Here is a 15,455-nt window from a genome sequence, read left to right on the forward strand (position 1 = left end):
AGAAAATAGAGACATTAATACAGCAACGTCCGCAGACCAATGAAGCAAGTGGTTACAATAATACCGCATCCTTTGGTGTGAACTGGGGAATCGCAGAAAGCTTATTATGACCTAGAGCCTGACCAAGCAAAATACTATGTGGTGCTAAAAACAGAAATATTGGCACGGCTGGGTGTCACCCTGGCCGTCCGGGCTCAGCGTGTGCATAATTGGACTTTTCAGGTTGGAAAACCCCCCAGGTCTCAAATGTATGATCTCATTCACCTGAGCAGGAAGTGGCTGCAGCCAGAGACTTTGACCGCACCAAACATTGTGGAACGTGTGGTTATGGATCGTTTCCTGAGAGCTCTTCCTGCTGCCATCCAAAAATGGGTAAGCCATGGAGACCCAGAAAATGCAGATAAACTTGTGGATCTGGTTGAGAGGTACTTGGCTACAGAGAACCTGACCACCTCTTCCAGGGACTCACGGACTTTCCACCCTAAGACCAGATCGATCCCAGTGGCGGGTAAGATGACTCCAAGGGGTGAGGGTGGAGAGAGTGAGAGGGTGGGAGTTCTACCTAAGGTCTGGCGGGAGCAGCCCAGGAAGCCCATGCTGCAAGAGACAGCGAAAAAGATTATTTGCTACCGCTGCCGGCAAGAGGGACATATTGCAGCCAATTGCCCCGTTGTGGATGAGCCTATGCAATGTGACTTTATAAGGGAGAGACGTCAGTCGCTGTTTGCGACAGTTGCATGCACTGCCATTCGGGGACCTGAGAAACATTTATGTAAAATGTGTATTAATGGTAGAAATGTTGATGTGTTGCTGGATTCAGGTAGCCTGGTAACATTGATAAAAGCTGAATTAGTTACTACAGAGGTCTCTGGGAAGAACAGGGTGGCTGTTATTTGTGTGCATGGGGACACCCGAGAGTATCCTGTAACTTCAGTGTTTTTTGAGACCCCCAAAGGTAACCTCTCTCATCAGGTGGGGTTAGTGTCTCACTTACCACATGATGCTATTGTGGGAAGGGATTTTCCAAAATTCTGGGAACTCTGGGATTGTCCTGAGCCCCCCACTGGTGCCCCTATAAACCAGGAAGATGACCAGAATTCCTCTGGGAGTGGTGAGGACTCTCCTGAATTTCCCTTGTCGGTATTGGCGGGGGAAACTCGAGAAACTGGGGGGGAGCCAACATCCTCAGATGAAAACATGCCGTCTGTGGAGTTTTCGGATCTTGAGGTTCACAGGGAAAATTTTGCCACAGAACAGTTAAAAGACCCCACCCTAATAAAGGCACGGGAAAATGTGGTGAAAATAGATGGCGAGTTAGTGAACCCAGATAAGACTTGCACTTATCCTTACTTCACTATGGAAAGGGACCTGCTGTATCGAGTGGCTCAAAGGGCAGAAGAAACCATTGAGCAACTTGTAGTGCCCAAACCTTACAGGAAGTTGGTGTTAGAATTGGCTCATGGGCACATTCTGGGAGGTCATCTGGGGACAGAGAAAACCAAAGAGAGTGTATTGCAGAGATTCTATTGGCCTGGGGTCATGAAGGAAATAGAAAATTATTGTTCCTCCTGCCCTGTGTGTCAGAAGTCGGCACCTATGCCACATTTCCGTAACCCGCTGGTACCTCTTCCTATCATTGAGGTCCCCTTTGAAAGGATCGCAATGGATTTGGTAGGTCCGATAATGAAGTCCGCCAGGGGGCATCAGTACATTTTGGTTATATTGGACTATGCCACCCGTTATCCGGAAGCAATTCCTCTCCGAAATACCTCGGCCAAAACCATAGCCAAAGAGCTATCTCTTGTTTTTAGCCGTGTGGGTATTTGTAAGGAACTGCTTACGGACCAAGGTACACCCTTTATGTCCCGGGTTATGAAAGAATTATGCAAGTTGTACAAAGTGACGCAATTGCGTACATCTGTGTATCACCCCCAAACAGATGGGTTGGTTGAAAGATTCAACAAAACCCTTAAACAAATGTTAAAGAAGGTGGTGGATAGAGATGGAAAGAATTGGGACTGTCTAATACCCTATCTAATGTTTGCCATTAGGGAGGTACCCCAATCCTCTACGGGTTTCTCACCCTTCGAGTTGCTCTATGGGAGACACCCAAGAGGGCTGCTGGATATCGCCAAGGAAACTTGGGAAAATGAGCGTTCTCCTCACAGGAGCGTGATTGAGCATGTCGCCCTGATGCAAGATAGAATTGCACAGGTAATGCCAATTGTAAAGGAACATTTAACCCAAGCGCAGTTAGCACAGCAGAGAGTGTACAACCGTGGGGCCAAGACCCGTACTTTTTCCCCGGGGGATAGGGTCTTGGTGCTAGTCCCTACGGTTGAAAGCAAATTTCTGGCCAAATGGCAAGGTCCATATGAAGTAATTGAAAAAATTAGTGAGGTGAACTACAGAGTTAGACAGCCAGGAAGGCGAAAGCCGGAGCAGATCTATCACGTCAATCTGCTGAAAGCCTGGAGGGATAGGGAATCCCTAGTCGCAGAGACTTTGTCACAAGTACAGCCTGATTGCTTAGTTCCTGAGGTTGGAATAGCAGACACCTTATCGAAACCCCAACAACAGGAGGTTAAAGAGTTTGTACTTCGTAACAAAGAGATTTTCTCTGAGCTTCCGGGACAAACATCTGGCGTAGAGCATGACATTATCACCCCGCCAGGAGAAAGGGTAAAACTAAAACCTTATAGAATACCAGAGGCCCGACGGGAGGCAATACGTGGGGAGGTTCAAAGGATGTTGGAATTGGGTGTGATAGAGGAGTCCCAGAGTGACTGGTCCAGTCCTATCGTACTAGTGCCCAAACGTGATGGAAGCTGGCGGTTTTGTAACGATTTTCGACAATTAAATAAAGTTACAAAATTTGACACCTACCCCATGCCGCGTATAGATGAGTTGATTGACCGGCTGGGAACAGCCCGATATATGACAACTCTTGATCTCACCAAAGGCTATTGGCAAATTCCCCTGGCCGAGTTGGCCAAGGACAAAACTGCGTTTGTAACCCCAGATGGGGCATTCCAATATAAGAGAATGCCGTTTGGGTTACAGAATGCACCGGCAACATTCCAGCGGAAAATGGATAAGATTCTGAGGCCCCATCAGAAATATGCTGCAGCTTACCTGGATGATGTGATTATCCATAGCACAGACTGGGTCTCACATTTGCCGAAAGTACAAGCAGTCCTAGACTCTATCCGGGAAGCTGGGTTTACGGCCAATCCAAAGAAGTGTACCATTGGACAGGAGGAGGCCAAATATCTTGGGTACACTATTGGGAGGGGGGTGATAAAACCCCAAGTCAATAAACTCGAGGCCATACAGAGTTGGCCACGTCCCAACAGCAAGAAACAGGTACGAGCCTTTCTGGGAATCGCTGGCTATTATCGACGATTCATTCCCCATTTTGCTTCTCAGGCTGTGCCCCTCACCAACCTGACAAAAGGGAAAGAGTCTGTCATGGTTAAATGGTCCCCAGAGGCTGAAGAAGCATTTCAGTCCTTAAAAACAGCCTTATGTAGCCAGCCAGTGTTGTACTCACCGGACTTCTCTAAGGACTTTGTTGTACAAACTGATGCATCAGACGTTGGGTTAGGAGCAGTGTTATCCCAGGTCTGGAACGGGGAAGAGCACCCAGTCATTTACCTCAGCAGGAAGTTGAAGTCCCATGAGGTAAATTACGCCACGATTGAGAAGGAATGTTTAGCAGTGAAGTGGGCTCTAGATTCCCTTCGGTACTATCTGCTAGGTAGGCACTTTGACCTGGTGACTGATCACGCTCCTTTAAAGTGGATGGCTCAGAACAAGGAGACCAATAGAAGGGTAAATAGGTGGTTCCTGGCCCTACAAGAATTTAACTTTACAGTTAAGCATTGCCCTGGTGTTAAAATGGGGAATGTGGATGCTTTGTCTCGGATACATGCGTGTCTGACTGCTTGTGTTACAACCCCAAGGTTGAAACAAGAGGGGGGGGGGTATGTGGCAGCACGCAGGTAAAGTCACCTGGTTGTATCCATATGTGTGCCCTAGATTCAGGCTTTATGCAGACCTTTACAATTAGAGGGGAAGAGTTAATGAGCCCAGCTGAAGTAAGTGGGCTCATTAAGACCTCTACAAAAAACCCCAGCATGCTTAGGGAGATGCTCCATCCTGGAACCAGTTTTGTGTTGTATAGACTGGGGAGTGTGATATCTGTTCTGTGCGGTGAGTTAACGCCTGTGTGGCAACCCTCTACAACAGAGACAGGGACTGGTGCAGCACAAGGCTGCACTCAGTTGTTAGACAGGGAATCTAAGTGTGTAGTTAGAGGTCAAGCTGACCAGGATTTATTTTCATGTTTTATTTTTTGTTTGGCTGTTATATGTATCACTGCATGTAGCATAAATAAACTGCATCTTTTGTTTTTTGCACCTACAACGCTGTCTGCTGTGCCTGATTTTGTGTTGTGAACCCATCCAGGGGGTCACACACACCCGCTGCCGAGCTAACCCCTCACAACTGAAAAAAGGTTAGTAAGTGGTGTGGCCAGCAGATTGATAAAAAAAAAGCACCAAATAAATTGTATTTTTACACAGGTAGAAATAGGTAGTTTTGGAAAGAATGAAGAAAGGTCAAACCCTCTGTCAAGTGTTTATTGATGTCTGTGTCCCTATGGGAGAGAATCTCTACTCTCTTTTTCCTGCTAACAATTGTTAACAAAGAAAGTGAGGGAAAATTCCCAAATTTCAGCATAGTCCCCAAAATAAGCATTCTAAGGAAATCTTATCTGGGGACAGCTCTCTAAGATAGAAATTCATCTGACTTTGGGAGATTTCTTCTAATGTCTGTTGTATCTCTGGGGCAGGAAGTAGAGGGAAATTCCCTCAATAGTGTAAAGGAAACAAAAAATAGGATTTTTATATACAGCTTACCTGTAAAATCCTTTTCTTGAGAGTACATCACGGGACACAGGAGCTCATTACATAGTGGGATGTCCCAAAGCAATGCTCAGTTTGAGGGGAGGGAGACACAGTTCATAATTATAGACCACCATGGGCTGGAGGACCTAAACTGTAGCCTGCAGTATACTGCGCCCAAAGGCGATATCCTCTTGCCCTCTGACATCCACCTGATAAAATCTGGTGAATGTGTGGACTGATGACCAAGTTGCAGCCTTACAGATCTGAGCCAGGGAGGCCTGGTGATGCGCTGCCCAAGAAGCACTTACAGCCCTAGTAGAGTGCGCTTTCACTTGAAAAGGAGGGATTTTCCTTTTAATACTATAGGCCTGAGAAATAATCTGTCTAATCCACCTTGAGAGAGTGGATTTTGATGCCGCCTGGCCCTTCCTAGGGCCTTCCAGCAAAATAAATAAGCAAACAGTTTTCCTTATCTGAGCCGTTGCTTGAAGATAGATACTGATTGCCCTAACCACATCCAAAGTGTGCAAAGATTCTTCTTCTGCGGACTGTGGGTCCGGAAAAAAGGATGGTAGGATTACATCTTGATTCAAATGGGATCCCGAAACCACCTTAGGTAGAAAGGACCTGTTGGGGCGCATGACCACCCGGTCCTTATGAACAATTAGATACGGCTCTTTGCTGGAGAGAGCTGCTAGTTCTGACACTCTTCTAGCCGTGGAAATGTCTACCAAGAAAACCAATTTTTGGGTCAAAAGAACTATGAAGCCAGATGCAAAGGTTCAAAAGGTTGCCCCTGCAAAGCCGAGAGAACCAAATTCAGATCCCATGGGCATACCGGAGGTTTGACTGGCGGCCTTATCCACATAGCCCCCTGGATGAAAGCCCGCACCAGGGAATGCGAGGCAAGTGGCTTCTGAAAAAACACTGACAAGGCCGAAATCTGCACCTTGATAGTGCTTACGGCCAAATTAATTTCTAGGCCTGACTGGAGAAAGGCCAAGATCCTGCTAATGACATACTTTCTAGGATGCCATTCCCTGAGTTCACACCAGGAAACATATGCCCTCCAGATTTTGGAGTAAATAAGCCTGGAGGCCTGCTTTCTGGCATTAACCAGAGTAGAAAGGACTGGCCCCGAAAGCCCACGGTCTCTCAGAATGTGGGTCTCAGCAGCCAAACCGTCAAATTCAGTGTAAAGCAGGATGGTAAATTGGACCCTGTGAGAGCAGATCTGGCCGGAGAGAGGGAGGATCCATGGCCTGCCTACTGCCAACTTCATGATCTCTGCGTATTATGGTCGCCTGGGCCAAGCCGGGGCTACCAAAAGAACTGATTTTGTCTCCCTCTTGACTCTTCCCAGGAACCGCGACAGAAGCGGGTACGGGGGGAAGGCATAAATCAGATTGTACTGATCCCAGGGAACTGTCAGAGCATCTGACCCCTGAGCAAGTGTATCTCTTGTTCTTGACACAAATTTGTCCAGTTTTTTGTTGAACCTGGACGCAAACAGATCTATGTCTGGAGTACCCCACCTGCGACATATGTCCAAAAACACGTCGGGGTGCAGAGCCCATTCTCCTGGGCACAACTGCTGGCGGCTCAGAAAATCCGCCTGCCAATTTTCCACTCCTGGAATGAAGACTGCAAAAAGGCATGGAACATGCTTTTCTGCCCAGACAAGTATGCGATTCACCTCCTTTTGCGCAACCAGACTCCTGGTACCGCCCTGGGGATTGATATAGGCCACTGCTGTGGCAGTGTCGGACTGAACCCGAACAGGGAGACCCCGTAGTCTGGAAGAGCACTTTATGAGAGCCATATAAACTGCCCGGATCTCCAAGACATTTATGGGCAATAGCTTCTCGATCGCAGACCATTTGCCCTCCGAGCACGTCTCCTCTAACACTGCTCCCCAGCCTGTCAGGCTGGCATCTGTCGTAATAACCTTCCATGGAAGAGGAAGAAAGGTTTTGCCTTTCAGCAAATTCTCGGTTTGTAACCACCAGACGAGACTCTTGCGTGTCCCTGGGGATAGACGCATAGGAAGATCCAAGGATTGGGGCTTCCTGTTCCAAGCCGCAATGATGCATCTTTGCAGAGGCCTAGAGTGGAACTGGGCAAATGGAATGGCCTCGAAAGAAGGCGATCATTTTCCCTAACAGTCTCATGCACAACCGAATGGGGTAAGATCTCCTGCCCAGAATTAGGCACACCAGATCCCCGATGGCCAAGGCTTTTGGCCTTGGTAGAAACACCTTGCCCTGAGCGGTGTCGATAAACATACCCAGGTATTCCAACCTGGTAGCAGGCTGTAGGGACGACTTTTCTAGGTTTATAATCCAACCTAGGCGTTCCAGGTGTTCTAGTGTTCTGGAAACACTGTGGTTCAGGAACGCTACTGTTTTCTCCATGAGAAGCAAGTCGTCTAGATAAGCCATGACGGCTATACCCTGAGCTCTAAGGTTTGCCAAGAGAGGGTCCAGAATCTTTGTGAAGACTCGAGGGGCCGTAGCGAGCCCGAACGGCAAGGCCACAAATTGAAAATGGCGCCGCTCTACCACAAACCTTAGATACTTTTGGTGTGCGGGAAAAATTGGCACATGGAGATATGCATCCTTGATGTCTATTGATGCCATAAACTCTCCCCCTTGCAGGGAGGAGACCACAGTGCGAATTGACTGCATTCGGAAGGACCGGATGCGTAAAAAACGGTTCAGATCCAGGATAGGTCTGACACTTCCATTTGGCTTCGGAACGGTGAAGAGATTCGAGTAAAACCCTGAACCCTGTTCTTTTGGGTCCACTTCTATTATCACCCCTTGAGATAGTAAGTGATCTAAGGCCAGAAATAGCGGTTTTTGCTTTACTGGATCCCTGGGGATCCTTGACCTTAGAAAGCGAGAAGGTGGAATCTCCTGAAACTCTAGCATGTAGCCCAGAGATACCGAAGAGATCACCCACTTGTCCCGGATCTCTTCCCGACAGGCTTCCGCAAACTGCCGAAGCCTTCCCCCCACTCGGCCGAGCGGGGGCGCCCCTTCACAAGGAAGCTTTTGGGCTCTGCTTGTCAGGCTTTCGCCCCCGAGTCTTTTTCTGTCCCTGGGCCCGGCCCTGAGCCTTTCCTGTAGAGGAGGGTTGAGAAGGCCGTCGCCACTGCTGAGACCTTGATGCTCCGGGAGAGAGAGAATGCCTAAATGATGGACGTTTGCTCTTTTTGACTGGGAGGAGAGTAGATTTACCCCCTGAAATTTTTTGGACGAATTTGTCTAATTCTTCTCCAAACAGACGTTCCCCTTTAAACGGGAACCCAATCAAATGCTTCTTGCATGATAGCTCAGCTGCCCAATTCTTTAGCCATAGGGCCCTTTGCATGTGTACCAACAGGAGAGACAAACGAGATGCTTGTTGGACAGAATCCAAAATCGTATCAATCATGAAACACAGAATTTGAGGTATTTCTGCATAATTCTCCACTTCCTCACTGGGAAGGAGGCCAAGCATCTGCTTAACCTGTTCCTTGAGGAACTGACACAACCCCACGGCTGCGACTGTAGGTTGCACTACCGCGCCATTCATGGAAAAGGAGGCTTTTAATAATGTTTCCAACCTCTTATCTGTTGGATTTTTAAATACCTGAGCATTATCCAAGGGACAGGTCAGGTTTTTATTCACACAAGAAACAGCCGCATCGACAGATGGGACCCCCCATTTCTTGGTGAAACTTTCCTCCAGAGGATAATGTATAGAAAACCTTTTAGGAGGAGTAAACAGTTTATCAGGATGTCCCCAATCCTCATACATCAATTTATCCATTAAGGGATGAATTGGAAAGGAAAAAGCAGTCTGTGGGACTTTCCTGACTCCTAGGGAAGAAACAGAGGACGTAGCGACTTCAGCAGCAGGCATTCTGAATGTGGTACGCACCAAATCAGTATAATACTGCACCTGTTTTCTGAGCGCCTGGGAGGAGGGGACTCTCCCCTCTTCCTCTGATTCCTCCGACTGCTCAAGATCCCTGTCCCAAGATAGGGATCTCTCCTCATTGTCAGAAGAATCATCTGAAAGAGGAATCTCAGCAGAGGGAGGGGATCTACCCCTTTTCCTGCTATCTTTCAGGGAAGCAGAAATAAAATTCATGATTCTCCCTTCAAAACCCTCCAATGTAGCCCTAAGGGAGTCCTCAGTGACGTATACCGGGGCTGAGACATTAGGAGATGCTGCAAAACCTGACAGGGGCACTGACTCATCCTGTGAGGCTGGCTCCAGTCTTGCAGGGGGGGATGGTAACTTACAGGCATTTTTAGAACCCCTGGACCTAGGCAGTGATTTACCAGTGCCCTTGTTACCTCCCCCTGAGACCCTCTTACGAGGAGACATAGTCCTACGCTACAAAGAAGAGGTACTAGTATAAAGTGCAATCACTGTTGTGCTTAAAGTCTCACAATAAATATATATGCTTAATACTGCACAACCTGATGCTGAGTAGGTGTCTAGGTTTGCCTGGATCCAGGGGCGGACTGACCAGTCGGTCACTCGGGCGCCGCCCGAGGGCCCGAGGTCATTAGGGGCCTGGTCTCGGCCACTTGAAGCGGCTGTGCCCCACCGGCCCCTCCTTCCCTCCCGTCCGTCCCAGGTGATGTCACAACGCATACAGTACAAGCGCCTGGGACGGACGGGAGGGAAGGAGGGGCCCGCGGGGAGCAGCGCGGAGTTAGCCGTATTGTAATCGGCGTTAGATACGGGCACAGCAGAAGAGTGCAGGGGCCGGCGGGGAGCTGCGCCGTTAAAAGTATTATCGGCATCCGCCGGTAAGTGAAGCCTGGGCCTGCCACAAGTGATGGGGGGGTGGTGGTACAGATGCATGGGGCCCCGGATCCCCCCAACCCAGTGTCCCCCCTGTATGTGTCCTCCCCGTGTGTGTCCTCCCCTGTGTGTGTGTGTGTCCTCCCCTGTGTGTGTGTGTGTGTCCTCCCCTGTGTGTGTGTGCGTCCTCCCCCGTGTGTGTGTCCTCCCCTGTGTGTGTGTCCTCCCCTGTGTGTGTCCTCCCCTGTGTGTGTGTCCCCGTATGTGTGTGAGTGTTCCCGTATGTGTGTGAGTGTCCCCGTATGTGTGTGAGTGTCCCCGTATGTGTGTGTGTGAGTGTCCCCGTATGTGTGTGAGTGTCCCCGTGTGTGTGTGTGTGTGAGTGTCCCCGTATGTGTGTGAGTGTGTGTGTGAGTGTCCCCGTATATGTGTGTGTGTGTGTGTCCCTGTATATGTGTGTGAGTGTCCCCGTATGTGTGTGTGTGTGTGTGTGTGTGAGTGTTCCCATGTGTGTGTGTTTGTGAGTGTCCCCATGTGTGTGTGTTTGTAAGTGTCCCCATATGTGTGTGTGTGTGAGTGTCCCCGTATGTGTGTGTGTGTGTGTGTTCCCGTATGTGTGTGTGAGTGTTCCTGTATGTGTGTGAGTGTCCCCGTATGTGTGTGAGTGTGTGTGTGTGTGTCCCTGTGTGGTGTGTATCCCCGTGTGTGTGTGTGAGAGTGTATCCCCCTGTGTGTGTGTGTGTGTGCGTGTGTGTGTGTGTGAGAGTGTATCCCCCTGTGTGTGTGTGTGTGTGTGTGTGTGTGTGTGTGTGAGTGTGTGTCCCTGTGTGTGTGTGTGTTTGAGAGAGTGTGTCCTCCTGTCTGTGGTGTGTGAGTGTGTGTCCCCCCTGTGTGAGTGCCCCCCCCCCTGTGTGAGTGTCCCCCCCCTTGTGTGAGTGCCCCCCCTGTGTGTGTGTGTGTGAGTGTATCCCCCTGTGTATGTGTGTGTGTGAGTGTATCCCCCTGTGTGTGTGTGTGTGTGTGAGTGTATCCCCCTGTGTGTGTGTGTGTGTGAGTGTATCCCCCTGTGTGTGTGTGTGTGAGAGTGTGTCCCCCTGTGTGTGTGTGTGTGAGAGTGTGTCCCCCCTGTGTGTGTGTGTGTGTGTGTGTGTGTGTGTGTGTGTGTGTGAGAGTGTGTCCTCCCCCCCTGTGTGAGTGTGCGTGTCCCCCTGTGTGTGTGTGTGTGAGTGTATCCCCCTGTGTGTGCCCCCCCCCCCCGTGTGTGGTGTGTGTGTGAGTGTCCCCGTATGTGTGTGAGTGTCCCCGTATGTGTGTGTGTGTGTGAGTGTCCCCGTATGTGTGTGAGTGTCCCCGTATGTGTGTGAGTGTCCCCGTGTGTGTGTGAGTGTCCCCGTATGTGTGTGAGTGTCCCCGTGTGTGTGTGGATGAGTATCCCCGTATGTGTGTGAGTGTGTGTGTGAGTGTCCCCGTATATGTGTGTGTGTGTGAGTGTCCCCGTATATGTGTGTGAGTGTCACCGTATGTATGTGTGTGTGTGTGTGAGTGTCCCCGTATATGTGTGTGTGTGAGTGTCCCCGTATGTGTGTGTGTGTGTGTGTGTGTGTGTGTGTGTGTGTGTGTGTGTGAGTGTCCCCATGTGTGTGTGTGTGTGAGTGTCCCCGTATGTGTGTGTGTGTGTGAGTGTCCCCGTATGTGTGTGTGTGTGTGAGTGTTCCTGTATGTGTGTGAATGTCCCCGTATGTGTGTGAGTGTGTGTGTGTGTCCCTGTGTGGTGTGTATCCCCGTGTGTGTGTGTGAGAGTTTATCCCCCTGTGTGTGTGTGTGTGAGAGTGTATCCCCCTGTGTGTGTGTGTGTGTGAGAGTTTATCCCCCTGTGTGTGTGTGTGTGAGTGTGTGTGTGTGTGTCCGTGTGTGTGTGTGTTTGAGAGAGTGTGTCCTCCTGTCTGTGGTGTGTGAGTGTGTGTCCCCCCTGTGTGAGAGTCCCCCCCTGTGTGAGTGTACCCCCCTTGTGTGAGTGCCCCCCCCCCTGTGTGTGTGTGTGAGTGTATCCCCCTGTGTGTGTGTGTGTGTGTGTGAGTGTATCCCCCTGTGTGTGTGTGTGTGTGTGTGTATGAGTGTATCCCCCTGTGTGTGTGTGTGTGTGTGTGTGTGTGAGTGTATCCCCCTGTGTGTGTGTGTGTGTGTGTGTGTGTGTGAGTGTATCCCCGTGTGTGTGTGTGTGTGTGTGTGTGTGTGTGTGTGTGTGTGTGTGTGTGTGTGTGTGTATCCCCCTGTGTGTGTGTGTGTGTGTGTGTGTGTGTGTATCCCCCTGTGTGTGTGTGTGTGTGAGAGTGTATCCCCCTGTGGGTGTGTGTGAGAGTGTGTCCCCCTGTGTGTGTGTGTGTGAGAGTGTGTCCCCCTGTGTGTGTGTGTGTGAGAGCATGTCCTCCCCCCTGTGTGAGTGTGCGTGTCCCCCTGTGTGTGTGTGCGTGAGTGTATCCCCCTGTGTGTGTCCCCCCCCGTGTGTGGTGTGTGTGTGAGTGTCCCCGTGTGTGTGTCTCCCTGTGTGAGAGTGTGTCCCCCTGTGTGTGGTGTGTGAGTGTCCACCTGTGTGTGTGTGTGTGTCTCCCTGTGTTTGTGTGAGTGCGTGTGCATTCTCCCTCCAGTTTCCCCCTGTGTGCTCCCCCCTTATCTCCCTGGCAAGGTGTGGCGCCCAAGGGGGCCCCATGAGCTTCTATTGCCCGGGGGCCCCATTAGTTGTCAGTCCGCCCCTGCCTGGATCCAATCCCCCGGGATGCTTACTGCCCACAGCTCCTGTGTCTCACACTTACAGCCCCCTGACGCTCTGGGCTTTTTAAAACTGCCACCTGGCCCTGCGCAGTACAGCGCTGTGCACACCAACGTGCATGGCTCACAACCACACTCCCCCCTCCTCCATTAGCCCGGGAGCGCACTCGGCGCACGTGCATGAGGACTGCCGGAATCCAGGGGGGGAGGAATCTCCATCAGAGCTGTGTGGGGCCCCCAGACTACGAGGGACCCCTGTATTACCTTGTTGTGGCAGGGACTGCAGTGGAGACGTGAGACCTCTGGAGAACCAGGCTTCACTGAGCATGTTTACTGAAAGGCATGTAAGGCTGCTCTTACTCCCTCTAGTGGTGGAAACCAGGTAAGACATACTACTACTCAAAATGAAGAAATCCATAATATAATTATATATAGGATTAACTTCCCTTACCTGTCCTCGCCGCAGGAATTGCTGAAACAGACAGATTCTAGCCTTCACCCATCACGGCGGGCAGAGTTTGCCAACCTTCAGGTTTATCTGGGGCTCTTTCTCAGAAGAACCTCCTACCTGGACCTTGTAAAAGACTCTGCCAGAAACTTTCGTGCCATCTGTGTAAACAGTACACCAAGTCTGGTTTTCCCAGAGCCCTGTCTTCCAATAGGAGAGGACTTACAGGCCAAACCTTGTTTCTTCGGATGACGAGGCCCGGGTACCATACCATCTTGGGAGTCAAATATCGGCCCGATATATGGATCCGGTTTGTTGTAGCTCTTAGGCCCCCGCAGGGACCTGCACAGAGCTTTCTTCATAGCACATGTTTTACGTGACCAACCACCATAGACACTGGCGAAAAAACTGAGGTGCCTCCCATATGGGAGGGGTTATATAGGGGAGGAATTCTCCTTAATTGGGGTTAATCAGTGTCCAATCACCAGAGGTGCCTATATAACCCACTATGTAATGAGCTCCTGTGTCCCGTGATGTATGATCAAGAAAATAGACTTGACTGGGTTTTTAACCATTCGCTACTCTGGCTAAAACAAAACAAAAAACATGTTGTCAGGCTACCTAAAGTAAAGTAAGCATTGTTGTGTGCAGTGGCATAACGTGGGTTGTCAGTGGCCGGGGCAAAGCAAGTCATTTGCACCCCTAACCCATGGACTTTTAGATACCTCCACCCTGATCACACTCCTAGATACACCCCTCTGATCATACTCCCCAGATACCCCCACCCTGATCACACCCCCAGATACCCCCCAACTCAGATCACCCCCAGATACCCTCACCCTGCTCACACCCCCAAGACACCCCCACCTTAATCACACCCCAAGATACCCTCACCCTGATCGCAGCCTCCAGATACCCCCACCCTGATCACACCACCCAGATATTCCCACTCTGATCACACCCCCACAGATACCCCTGACTCTGATCACATCCCCCAGATACCCCCATCCTGATCACACCCCAAGATACCCCACCTAGATTCCTCCACTCTACTCACACCCCCAGATTCCTCCACTCTGATCACACCCCAGATTCCCTCCACTCTGATCACACCCTCAGATCTCCCACCATATTACTCCACTCTGATCACACCCCCGAAACTTCCCCCATTCCTCCACTCTGATCACAGCTCCAGATCTCTCTAAAATGATCACTCCTCCAGATCCCCACCATCAGCCCTCCACTCTGATCACACCTCCAGATCCCCACCCTCATCCCTCCACTCAGATCACACCTGCAGATCCCACAGATCCCTCCACTTTGATCACAGCTCCATATCCCCCAGATCCCTCTACTATAATCACACCCCCAGATACTTCCCCATTCAGATCACACACCCAGATCCTCCCCTTCCCTCCACTCTGATCACGCCTCCAGATCCCCCCACTCTGATCACACCCCCAGGTACCCCCCCACTCTAATGACACTCCCCCAGATACCCCCACCCTCAAACACCACCCTGGATTCCTTCACTCTGATCACAATCCAGACCGCCCCTGATACCTCCACTCTGATCAAACCTCCAGATACCCCACCAGATCCCTCCAATCTGATCACACCCCCAGACCCCCACCCCATCCCTCCACTCTGATCACACTTCCAGATCACCCCAGATCCCTCCACTCTGATAACACCTCCAGATTCCCCCCTATCCCTCCACTCTGATCACACCTCCAGATCCCCCCCCCCAGATCCCTCCACTCTGATCACACCTCCAGGCCCCCACCTGATCTCTCCTCTCTGATCACATCCCCAAATCACTCCACTCTAATCACACCTCCAGATCCCCTATCCCTCCACTCTGATCACACTCCCCTAATACTCCCCATCACCATCTGGAGTATCTGGAGGCATTACTCTACTTCAGATAAGCTAAGGGACAGACTCTCACCAATAAGCACTCCTTGAAGAAACTGAAAACCCCCAACTTTGGATAAGCGTTTGCTTGTCCATGAAGGATAAATCCGCTAAAGGATGAGGCTCACCCTCCTTCCCCCCTCTTTTCTCTCACACCCTTATAACCCTCCTTCTCCCTACCTAGCTTCCCCCCTTTACTAACACTTCTCCCTCTACCTAGCTCTTCTATCCCTAGTCATAAATAACCATTCCATGAAGTTGAAAGTACTCGGTGCCCCCAGTATGAGTACTTCAGATGGTCAAGAGACTTGAAAATACACTGAAACAGGGTTCTGACACTTAATAATGTTCGGTTTAGACATATTTACTCCCTCGACTTCTGGATGCAGCAGGTTCCCATAGGGGCGTCCGGATAGTCAGGGATGGCAACCACCCAAATGTCAGTACTATACTTGAAACAATACTACTTAGATATACCCACCAGTAATCTTAATATATGTAATGGAATGCATTATATTCTTGTTTATACAATTCAAATTTATTCGACCAGAACGCCTTCTGTCAGGTGTCTGGTACTGTTCTTGTTCCTTTTTGTTTAAAAATGTGCT

This window comes from Lithobates pipiens, unplaced genomic scaffold, assembly GCF_037356315.1.
Source record: "Lithobates pipiens isolate NorthernLeopardFrog02 unplaced genomic scaffold, aLitPip1_a1.2 Scaffold_16, whole genome shotgun sequence".
NCBI classification, from domain to species: Eukaryota; Metazoa; Chordata; class Amphibia; order Anura; family Ranidae; genus Lithobates; species Lithobates pipiens.